The sequence below is a fragment of the Polyodon spathula genome, chromosome 1 (assembly GCF_017654505.1).
Source record: "Polyodon spathula isolate WHYD16114869_AA chromosome 1, ASM1765450v1, whole genome shotgun sequence".
NCBI lineage: Eukaryota > Metazoa > Chordata > Actinopteri > Acipenseriformes > Polyodontidae > Polyodon > Polyodon spathula.
The window spans coordinates 54,673,278-54,686,050 of NC_054534.1; positions in this window are offsets into that span (position 1 = coordinate 54,673,278).

The following is a 12,773-nucleotide window of genomic DNA, read 5'->3' on the forward strand; positions in this document are numbered from 1 at the left end:
TAACTAATCAGTGGTTTTGGAAACTTTCAGACCTCCCCCTGCATGAGTCAGAGGAGGACCATAGACAGCACACGCTCTGCCCAGTTCAGGCTCTGCACTGTTATCTGGATTGGACAGCATCCTGGAGACAGTCCAGCCATTTGTTTTTCTGTTATGGGTCCCGCTGTAGAGGTCAGGCCCTATCGAAGCAACAGCTAGCACACTGGGTGGCAGATGCTATACGCTTGGTGTATGAACAGATGGACTCCCCCTTGGTGGGGTATATTACGGCCCATTCTACCAGGGGCCAGGCAACTTCGTGGACTTTACTTAGATGAGCTATGCAATGCTGCTACATGGACAGGTAGTCAGACCTTTGCATGTTTTTACCGCCTTGATGTTGCAAAACGAGCAAGACCCACTCTGGGCTCTAGGGTGTTGCAGGCGGCATGCCCTTAGGCGTCATGTGGGCTCTGTGGCTATCGCCATGAGGCTGTCCTGTCAGTAATTTGGAGCCACGACAGCTTTGGTACAGCTTCCCATTCGGTAATGGTTGTCATTCCATTGAAAGGGAATGTTAGGTATCATCACTGTACACTGATTTCAATTTAGATGACCCCCTCATTTTGCCCAAATCAGTTTTCAAGCAAATTCAGCTAAAAATCTAAGTTGTCTATTTAAAAATGGCACTTGGACAAAACCAGGGTACAGATTACATGTTTGCTATTGATTTCTTCAAGTGATTTGCGATAACAATGGGTAGCCTGCTCCCAGGCTAGCAGTCTGGATTGATTGTCTAGATAAGGAACCAATATCATACACACAAGAGATGAATATATTTCAGCCCCAAAGAGATCATGCTCAGTATGCCTTGTAGGCTTGCAGAAAGACTTATTTTAACTGAGCAAAAATTCTAAAAGCATTTTTTTTCAACAGCTTTCAAATGAAATTGAAATCACTTGCAATGCTCAACAATTTCATGCAGATTTAATTGGATGGGGAATATATATATATATATATATATATATATATATCTATATATATATATATATATATATATATATATATATATATATATTTCCAATTAAATCTGCATGAAATTGTTGAGCATTGCAAGTGATTTCAATTTCATTTATATATATATATATAGTGTTATTGATACAGTAACACACCAATACATAAATGGTACTGTATAGGATTGGTCCATATCATTGGAACAAAGTGATAACTCTTTGTGAGTTTAAGATAACAAGATATTTCAAGTTGAAGTTTACAGAGAATTGCAGAATGTAACAAAGTGCAGGTGCCCCTGAAATAATGGATAATTCACATTCTAGCCAAGTTTCATTCCTACATGTAACTAATTTTCTGATAAAAGTTCTGGATGCTTCATTGTTCAATCTTCAATGTGTATGTCAAAATATGGTAATCTTACCACGTTGGTACTATTGTATCTGTCTTTGACCAACCATTCCCCTGGGTACAGAATTATTATATTGCAGACGATATAGCAAAATCTCTCTCTTTCAATTTTGTATTGTTTTGCCCTGTAAAATGCAGATTAATATATTCACATTTACAGGACTTAATGTACTTATTCTTCTCTTGACAATTAATTTGGTTCTTACAAAAGGTGGTGTAATTAACAAAGATAAAACTGAATTTCAAATACACAATATCACTGGAGATTAAAGAACAGTACTGGCAAACAAGTACATATCTAGAGATATGGAAAACTGTAATTCAGTAAGTTGAAAAGCATTGACATTTTTTGCAGTTATGTGCTCATTTTACAAAGTGCCAGACAATCCTTCATTATACATGTCAAAAACAAATTCATGACAGGTGCATACTTAATTGGATTAGCATTATATTATTAGAGATATTAAGTAATTATTAATTCCAGTCTATGCAATCTACTATGCCACTTGTATTCCATGGCAAATTAGTTTGATCATTTATGAAAATGGATTGCCTTTTGCTACATTAACTTTTAGAATAAATGCCTACAATATCAGTACAGTATATAAATATACTGCACTGGAAATCCCTTTTCCCCCTAACAATAATGGTGTACATTTACTAAGATGTTTCTCAACTAAACTGTTTGTTCAACAAACTATTATTTTTTCACAAGTAGCAAGGAACAATTTGCAGACCTAAAACCAGCCTTTTTGGGTTGTTTGTATCTAGTTTTATTTTATTTATATTTTTTTAATTCATTTTAAAAAAACAGTAGTTCAAGGTTTACTGGAATAAAACCAGTAAAAACTGATATAATAAAACAGAACAGTATCTGTACTTTTAACACAGAGAACATGCAATTTCTAGTCTTCACAGAACTGCAACTGAGCACACTCTACAGATCAGTACTGCTAATAAAGTGTAGCTCACAAAAAAAGCTCCACCATTTCTCCACCATTCATTATATAGGTCTCAAATGTGCAGTTGTGAAAGAAAAACATGTTTTTTAAAAACATGTGTGATCATTTTAAATCATGATATCTGGCAATAGACTTTTGACATTTGCAAGTGTAACAGGGCGAGCAGCCCTGTACAGTTATTTCTAGAAAGGGGTCTCCCCCTCCGCATCTCTGTCGTATTTGTTTATTATGATGTATTTATTGTATTTATTATTGTTTTAATTGGCTAAAGCCGTGGTTATTGTTTTTGTATGTATTTAGTGTTTAATTATATATGACGGTGAAGTGCCATGTGCTTTGTTTTATTTGTTGCAACGTGTTCTGGCAGAGGCAAGTTTAGTAAACTCCTCTGCCAGGAATGATTAAAAACCTTCTGTAGAAGGTAGCCATCTCCAGAATTAATTAACTGATTAATTTGTTGCTAAATCAGGAGATGGTCACCTGTATAAAAAGCCTGCAGCTCTCAATGTTCGAGGTGGGTGTTCAGAAGTGGAGAACGGGAGAGCGAGAGGAGAGAGGAAAAACTAAAACTAAAACTAAAAGTAGATCAGTGAAGGCTATTGCCCAGCCTGATTATATTATTGTGTTCAAGATTTGTTTTGTTTAATTATTTATTTTTGTGCTCAGTGAGCAAGTCTTTGTTGTTAAAACCTTTTATTTATTTTTACTATTTGAAAATAAAACAGCGCAAGCACCATTACACCGTACCTGCAGTGCTCTGTTATTCTTCCTGCATCTAGCCTGACGTCACCACTTAGCGTCATCCTGTCACAGCAAGCCAAACTTTCAAACTGTCTTGCACTATCTGGGTCATTTCACCTATAGAATGAAATTGCCCCCACCCCTTCAGGGTCTGCTTTCTTGTCAGTAACCAACCATCTGCGTCCCCTAATGACTGTCATGTTCTGCAGCCAGTTAGATGCTTTGAAAGTCACTGGTGGAGTGAAATGACCAAGAATTACAGTAAAGCAAGCAAACTGAGAACGTTCTTTAGTTTAGTACCAGATGTACTTTGTTTTAAAGGAAAGTACGTTTGCTATAACATGTTTCTTTCACAACTACACTTCTGAGACATTCATAGTGAATGGAAGTGTATGACATGTATGGAATTTTTGTGTTAGCTACTGTTACTCTAAGTACAAAACACATGTAATTTGTAGAATATTGCTATGGATATCAAAATAGTATTTACAGGTGTTCATATAAGGGTGCATTTGAATACAGTTACAGTCTTGTGCTAAGCATTAAAGAGTAACTCTACGGGTAGGAAATATCTGTTATCTTAACAATTGTCCTCCTTGTTTACATTGACGTTGTATATTATTTTCTGTTTTTGTCATCTCATCCTGGCATTTAAAATCAGAAGTTTAAAGGACGTATATGTCTTCAGTATAGCTCTCAAACATGTCTTGTATTCATAAACCTACCCCCTGAAATCCTTTTCCCCCAGTGGGTGTAAGAAACACATGAATAAGAAATACCATATAGAATAAACATTCTTACATCCACAACAACCAGAGTGTTGCAAGGCGGCATGCTAATGGTTACACTGGTGTACCAGCTGAACATTTTTGTTACAAAGAATATTAATCAAAAATACTAAGAAAATGAAGACAAGTTGACAATTAATATAATTTAATGTTTTGGAGCACACTATCATAATGAGATATCGGTGCCCACCAAAAACTTCTTACACAAATAAATCAGAATATAAGCAAGCCAAAGCAATCACATTGAAAAATGTACAATTGAGTAGCAGGATTTCAAGTCTATCTATCCCCAGTGCCAATGGAAAACTTTTATTTGATCTTCCAATTGAAGTAGGTGTCCTCTCATCCCAACACTAAGCCAATTTACTCTCTTAACATCCACGAGCTTCACAGTGGCTGTCTTGTAATGCAGCAGTACATTGCAACAAGGTTCCAAACATAATTAGAACACAAAATTATAGTCATATATTTTAACAATAACAGATTACTGGCTCCAAAAGAATTTATTTTCTCAAAATGCTAGTCCTGTTGAAAGTAAGGTCTTTGTCACAGAGACCCATACAGCCCTAAAGTGACATTAGGAAGAGGAACTAATCCCCTACAATGAGCACTCCTGGGACCCTACTGGCACAGCAGGAATTTAATGGATGCCAATTCCTTCCATTTGTGATGCTAATTATAACCATTACTGACTCATAATGCAGAAATGATCTCTCCATTACAGAGGATCATGACAAAGCCTTGCTTTCGCAAGGGTCATTTTCTTTCTCTTCTTTATTTAGTTTACTTTTGACCTTCTACCATTTTATCTAAACAGCTTTAAGAACATATAAATAGTTTGTATACAATAGAGGAGAGTTACCTTAGCATCTATGGTACTATATACTTTATTGTCCACAACAGTTAGAACACTAATTATGGCGTGCGTGCGCATTGGTGGAAAATATTCAGGGACAAGTTTCAGCTTTAAATATGTACTATTTTTTATATTAAAGTTATTTGAATTTTAAGTTATCAAGAACAGTAGTGATTATCTGCAGAAATGTTTAGTTATGTTCTGTACGAACCTGTGAATGATAGTTATAGAATATATTTTCCTCATTTTACATAATTATTTGTGGCAAAGTGGTTTGCAGTGTATAGGTGAAGAGGTGATGCAGTTGTCAGGAATAACAACCCAACAACAGTTCACGGTAAAACAAAGTTTTATTGATGCTTAAGCCATACACAGCAATATGTAAAGCCCAGTCAAAACCCAAGGGGTTCAAACCATGGTTGCCACATCGATTCCCTTCTGGGACGATGACATGGTGTACCGTAACTCCGCTCCCTTTCTAGATGGCTGACTTCCACCTTTCCCTGGAATGAATTGTCAGACCCTCTAGTCCAGGGCCCCCTGTTCTTTTACACAGCACCCTCACAGGTCGGGAGAGAGATTTATAACCAAGATTAATTCTTTCTCTGTCACAAAAACATATTAGGAAAGGGGATTACATTCTTTTTCTGTCACAAAAACATATAATAATGTCCTCTCATATGTTTTCTTACATTAAAAATTGGGTGGGGGGGGGGCGGGTGGGGGGGGGTATAGGACAAGGCCCCACATATCCGTTCACGGAGCCCAGAGCCTCAGTTATTTACTACGGTCCTGGTATATATCTTTTGAGATGAGACGTGTGCAGCAGCAGTTGTTTATACATAGTTGTTTTGGATAAAACTGTATGCTAATTGACTAATTAATAGGGCTGTCAATTAATAGTAGTTAACTTCTGCAATTAATGCGTTAATTTCTTTGGAGATATTTTGAACGCTTGTTAATCACACTCCTCTGTCTTGACCCTCTTAGCATTCTGTAATCCATTCCCTGCAGCACCATTTTAATATACAGTACTCAAGCGCATGCAATGCAATTTTGTTCCTTAATATGTCTAGATTCCATTTCTGCCTGTTGCCAAGCGGAATAATTGCCAGTTTGGTTTATAAGCCTATTTCTGACTGCGACCCAATTTTTGGTCTCAGTCAGAAGTCTCTGACGATTGGAATGACAACATCCGCATTGCCTGGAGCTGCATCTTTTACGACCTTTTCTTATGTGTCAGGATCAGATGATGTTAAAAAAATTGTCAACATTTGTCGCATGGTCGCAAGTCAGTGAATCACGATAGAGCAATTTTTTTAGGAACTCTTAATAGAAGAAGTTCATAAACATGAACAACATAACAGGATTTTAAACTTGCCCCTAAACTGAATGAAATTAAAGCATATGAACCTTTGCTAAAATGAATATTGGTGCTTAAATACCATGCACAGCAAACACTTGTATAATAATAACAACAATAATGAATACAATGTATTTTTATTTGTATTATTGTTATTCTTTATATATATATATATATATATATATATATATATATATATATATAGAGATAGAGAGAGAGAGAGAGAGAGAGAGAGAGAGAGAGAGAGAGAGAGACCTTTTATAGAGAGAGTCTTTTAATAAGTTAAAGAGAGAGTCTTTAATAAGTTAACATTACTATTTATTTTCTGTTCATGAATATTAAACCACCTGTAACAGGGGAGACCTGTGCTGACTCTTCTGCCGCATTCATAGTGCTGCAAGAAGAGGGCAGCAGCCCTACAATATCCACCTGTCAGTCACGGCATTGACACGGAGAGGTGGGAAAGAGGGTGTGTGGGCTTTCCCTCTCTCTGAGTGGCTGAGGGGTGGGCTTTGGGGGATTGCTGCACCGATAAAATGAGGGGGTTCTCTCTGGGGTTCCCTCGGGTCTGCCCCTCTAGACAAATACGAGCCAGCGGAAGTGCTACGGATGAACCAAGCGCAGCTGGAGAAAACCAGAACATAACAAGAAAAAGAAAGAAAAGATTATTTTTGGAAGGGGGAAAAACTTGAGCAGACCCCGATTATTGTATAGAATAGTGAGGAAGCTCATGAGCGTAGGATGGAGACCCAGGCCATACGAGTAGCGGCAGTCGGAGTAAACACTGCAGAGTGCAACACCTTTGTTTTATAGTTTTATTACTGTGTTTTATTTTCCCTTTTTCTTGTGCCTTTTGTCCTTTGTGATTATTATTTCCAGAGCACCTATGAGTGCACCTGCATTGGACTGTGTACCTGTATTGGTATAACCGTGGTCGTGTTTACTGTTGCCGGTTCTGAAGCCACGCACAACAGCACCCTCTGCGGGTTGAAATAAATCAGTGCGCCTGAGCGGCGTTACAAATAAAGTTCTGTCTCCATGTCAGTGAAATGGCCACCACCCTTCCACACCGCCCATAGCAATTACTAACTGATTGCATTTTTACTTTCCCTGGTAACAGTGGGGCAGGGAAGTGTGTGCAGAAAAAAATAAGAAATAATAAAATAAGAAACTCCTGCTTTGCAATAAGTGTATCTTTCTTTCACAGCTGATGTGAGGCAGTGATATGCAATGTAACAAAAAAATCACACCAAACGTAGCATCTCCTACTTTATACAGAATATTCTTCTCATTAGTGAAATTTGACTCCTACTGCAGGTACTTTTTTTTTATTTTTTTAAATACATATGTACATATATCAGTGAATAAAAACGTTTTTGGTATATTAATGCTGACAGTCTATATATAAAGTAAGCATAGTTTGAAGTCCTTAAACTGGGACAGTATGGAAATATTGTGAATAACTTCCATCTTCCATGCTACGGGGAAGCTATAGGGTTTTTAATGTTTGATCTACAGTAATATCACCTAGAAAGTGAATGCACAGACTTGTGGTGATATTCAGGTGAAATCATTTCCTTTCAAAAACTTTTTTATGAATAAATTATCTTTTTGTCTTTGTAATTTCATTTCTACACAACAAGTATAGACAAACACAACCACCAGAAATCAAAACAACCAACAAATTTGAGTCACTTCAGAATTTTGATGAGCAGAACCAACAACAAGAGAACAAAAGGAACAACATCCAGGACCCCATTAACAGTGGTGACCAGACAGCAAAAAGAAGGGAGGTCATGATTGTTGGGGACTCCATATTGAGAAACACAGCAAGTTCAATTCGCAGTTTGGACCCCCTTACTACAACAGTGTGCTGCCTTGGGAGCCTCGGTCAAGCACATCACTGAGAACGTGGACAGGCTCCTAGAACGAACAGGAGACAACCCGGTAGTAGTTGTCCACATCGGTACAAACAACATTGGAAGAGACAGACCAAAATCCCTGCAAAACAAATTCAGAGAGCTAGGAAGGAAATTAAAAGAGAAAACCAAAACTATGGTATTTTCTGGTATACTACTGGCACCTTGCAAAGGACCATATGGACAGCTGGAAATAATTAATCAAAACGCATGGCTGAAGATGTGGTGCACACGGGAAGGCTTCACCTATCTTGATCACTGGACCACATTCTACAACGAGGACTATCTGTATAGACGGGACGGACTGCGCTTAAATAATAAGGGAACAAGTCTACTTGGAGAAAAGATCCTCGAGCAGGTTCAGAAGCATTTAAACTAGAAAGGAAGGGGGGAGAAATCAACAAAAAAACAGAAGGGAGACCGCATCAAAACAAGAACAACAACTCAGGTAAGACAACCATTAAATGTATTTATCTAAATGCTAGAAGTATCAGAAACAAAATTCTAGAACTTGAAGCTACTGCACTAACAGGTAACTATGATGTGATAGGTGTTACTGAAACGTGGTTGTCTGAGAGTGATGGGGACGAATATAATATTTGTGGGTATACACTGTATAGGAAAGACAGGCAGGATAGAAGAGGAGGAGGGGTGGCGCTATACATAAGAAACAGTCTTGAAGCCCAGGTGTTAAACCTGGACAAAGAAAATAAAACTGAATCAATATGGGTCAGAATAATGGACAAAAATTCAAAGGGCATAATAATAGGAGCATGCTATAGACCACCAGATTCAGACGGTAAGCAAAATAATCTGTTATACAATGACATTAGAAATGCGTGTAGCAAAGGAGAAGCCATACTAATGGGGGATTTCAACTTCCCCCAAATAAAATGGGAAAACCCGGTGGGTAGCACGAAGGATGAAATAGAAATGGTGGAAATGACAAATGACTGCTTCCTAACACAATTTGTGAAGGCACCAACTAGAGGGGAGGCATGCCTTGATTTAGTCTTTTCAAAAAACGAAGATAGAATAACTAAAACAGAGGTCAGAGAACCACTGGCAAACTCAGACCACAACATGGTCTCATTTGAAGTGTTTTTTAAAACCCCAAAAGTAATGACTAAAGCTAAGGTTTACAATTTTAGAAAAGCAAGGTATGAAGGTATGAAACAGAGACTAACAGCAGTAGATTGGAGTAAAATAGAGAAAACACCCACAGAAGAAGGATGGTTGTTCTTCAAAAATGTAGTACTAGAGGCGCAAAACAATTACATCCCTAAAGTAGACAAATCTAAATGTAAAACTAAATTGCCAAAATGGTTTAATAAATCAATTAAAAAAAATATTCAGCGAAAAAAGGGAATTTACAGAGCATTAAAAAAGGACCAAAAAGAAAGTACGCAGAAAGAGTACATGGAACTGCAAACGCAAGTCAAAAAGGAAGTTAGAAAGGCCAAGAGAGAAATAGAAATGAACATTGCTAAGGGAGCTAAAACCAATTCCAAAATGTTTTTCCAATATTACAACAGCAAGAGAACATTCAAAGAGGAGATTAAATGTTTAAGAGATACAAATGGCAAAATCGTAGATGAAGAAAAAAAAAATAGCAAATATATTAAATGATTACTTTTCACAAGTTTTTACAAAGGAAGATACTGACAACATGCCCCACATGTCATCCAGTCCCTATCCAGTTTTAAAAAACTTTAGCATAACTGAGGCAGAAGTGTTAAAGGGACTAGGAGCTCTTAAAATAAACAAATCCCCTGGGCCGGATGAGATCCTCCCAGTAGTACTCAAAGAAATGAAAGAAGTAATTTACAAACCGCTAACCAAGATCATGCAGCAGTCTCTTGACACAGGGGTGGTACCGACAGACTGGAAAATTGCAAACGTAATACCGATCCACAAAAAGGGAAACAAAACTGAACCAGGTAACTACAGACCAGTAAGCCTGACTTCTATTATATGCAAACTTATGGAAACTATAATAAGATCCAAAATGGAAAATTACCTATATGGTAACAGGGTCCTGGGAGAGAGTCAACATGGTTTTAGGAAAGGGAGATCGTGTCTAACTAATTTGCTTGATTTTTTTGAGGATGCAACATCGATAATGGATAATTGCAAAGCATATGACATGGTTTATTTAGATTTCCAGAAAGCTTTTGACAAAGTCCCGCACAAAAGATTAATTCTCAAACTGAACACAGTTGGGATTCAAGGAAACACATGTACATGGATTAGGGAGTGGTTAACATGTAGAAAACAGAAAGTACTGATTAGAGGAAAAACCTCAGAATGGAGTGTGGTAACCAGTGGTGTACCACAGGGATCAGTATTAGGTCCTCTGCTATTCCTAATCTACATTAATGATTTAGATTCTGGTATAGTAAGCAAACTTGTTAAATTTGCAGACGACACAAAAAGTAGGAGGAGTGGCAAACATTGTTGCAGCAGCAAAGGTCATTCAAAATGATCTAGACAAGATTCAGAACTGGGCAGACACATGGCAAATGACATTTAATAGAGAAAAGTGTAAGGTACTGCACGCAGGAAATAAAAATGTGCATTATAAATATCATATGGGAGATACTGAAATTGGAGAAGGAATCTATGAAAAAGACCTAGGAGTTTTTGTTGGCTCAGAAATGTCTTCATCTAGACAATGTGGGGAAGCTATAAAAAAAGCTAACAAGATGCTCGGATACATTGTGAACAGTGTTGAATTTAAATCAAGGGAAGTAATGTTAAAACTGTACAATGCACTAGTAAGACCTCATCTTGAATATTGTGTTCAGTTCTGGTCACCTCGCTATAGAAAAGATATTGCTGCTCTAGAAAGAGTGCAAAGAAGAGCGACCAGAATTATTCCGGGCTTAAAAGGCATGTCATAAGCAGACAGGCTAAAAGAATTGAATCTGTTCAGTCTTGAACAAAGAAGACTACGTGGCGACCTAATTCAAGCATTCAAAATTCTAAAAGGTATTGACAGTGTTGACCCAAGGGACTTTTTCAGCCTGAAAAAGGAAACAAGGACCAGGGGTCACAAATGGAGATTAGACAAAGGGGCATTCAGAACAGAAAATAGGAGGCACTTTTTTACACAGAGAATTGTGAGGGTCTGGAATCAACTCTCCAATAATGTTGTTGAAGCTGACACCCTGGGATCCTTCAAGAAGCTGCTTGATGAGATTCTGGGATCAATAAGCTACTAACAACCAAACGAGCAAGATGGGCTGAATGGCCTCCTCTCGTTTGTAAACTTTCTTATGTTCTTATTACATTACACAGTAGCAATTAAATAATATCAAATTCCGAGATTCTATTGTATTGCTGATTACTGCTGCAAATCTAGTCCCATCTTGCTCTATCTCTGTCTCTGTGCTATCCTCCAGTGTCCAATCTGCAAACCAGACCCTTCCTGTATGAAAACATTACATATCTCAATATTTCTAGATTTGGTTCTGCATATATTTTTCTATTGCAGTTTCTGCTTGGATCATTAGTGTGCCATGACTGATAGATTCTAGGACATTTTTCAATGACTTTCTACTATTAAACTATTCTATTAAAGGTGATTAAATATGTTAAATATCATGTCTTTTGACTGTGTGTAATAAATTAAGCCCACTAATCAGCTTTTCTGAGTTTTGTTTAGAAGCTGCCCTGATTGCAGCAACAGGAATTTCAACGTAGGCAATCTCTTAAGTTTCTCTGAATAGTTGTATTTCCAAATGAGCCCTTTGACATGATATAAGCTGATGGGCAAAAACGGAACAGTTAATTGCATGATGAAATTCCCGGCCTATTCCATTTTTCAGTACCAATCAATGAGAAATAGTCTTCTGACAATCATGAGAAATGCATTTGGGTGGTCTTCTGACAATCTAAATTAGATAACTATGCATTTGGGTGAAAATTCTGTGAAAAAAGGACTGATATCTCAATCTCCAGCACAGTCTCCCAAGAACCCGCCATCTTCTCACATTGATAATGAACTGAAAACGTTCTTATTTGACACACTTCAACACTTTAAGGAAGAAATTAAACAACAAAGGCAGAGTGACATGAAAGGATTTGTGCATGAAATAAGAAATGGAATGAAAGAAGTAAAAACAGAAGTACACATTGTAGGCACAATTGCCTGAAATTAATAACTATTTTTGATGTAAGAACATAGCTGAACTAATCTGTTGGATTCTTTTTTGAACACACAGTATCTAGTGCAGCATGTGAACTATTGGAGCAGCTGCTGAATCATTCTACAGGAAGGACAAGGGGGAGTGAGCCTAGGGTCGATGGACTTTAACTGAACCTGATACAAAGGGGTCTCTACGGGATCATGAATACCACAGAGCATCTGAGCAGAATTTATGGAGGAAACGGAAAGCTGGAGACAGCAGAAGGGAAGTCATAAAGAAGATCATGGGTCCATCCCATGCAGGGTGAGACCACCCATGGCCCAAAACAATGAAAGACAGTTGTGGGGGCATGTATAGGTCTTTGTGTAAAGGTCCTATAAGAACTGACAATTTGCAGCAAGAACTTTGAATTGGTTTGAAATTGGTTTCTGAAACTGGTTTCTGAAGTTTATGTACACGTCAAAAAGAACCATTCCCAGCTAGGACAAAAGCTTCTGTTCCTAGTTTGAAATCACAGTATAATGAGACTGTGTCTGCCTTTGAGGCGAAGCATTCAAGAAGAAAACACACAGGACGTGTGTGAAACCCCTAC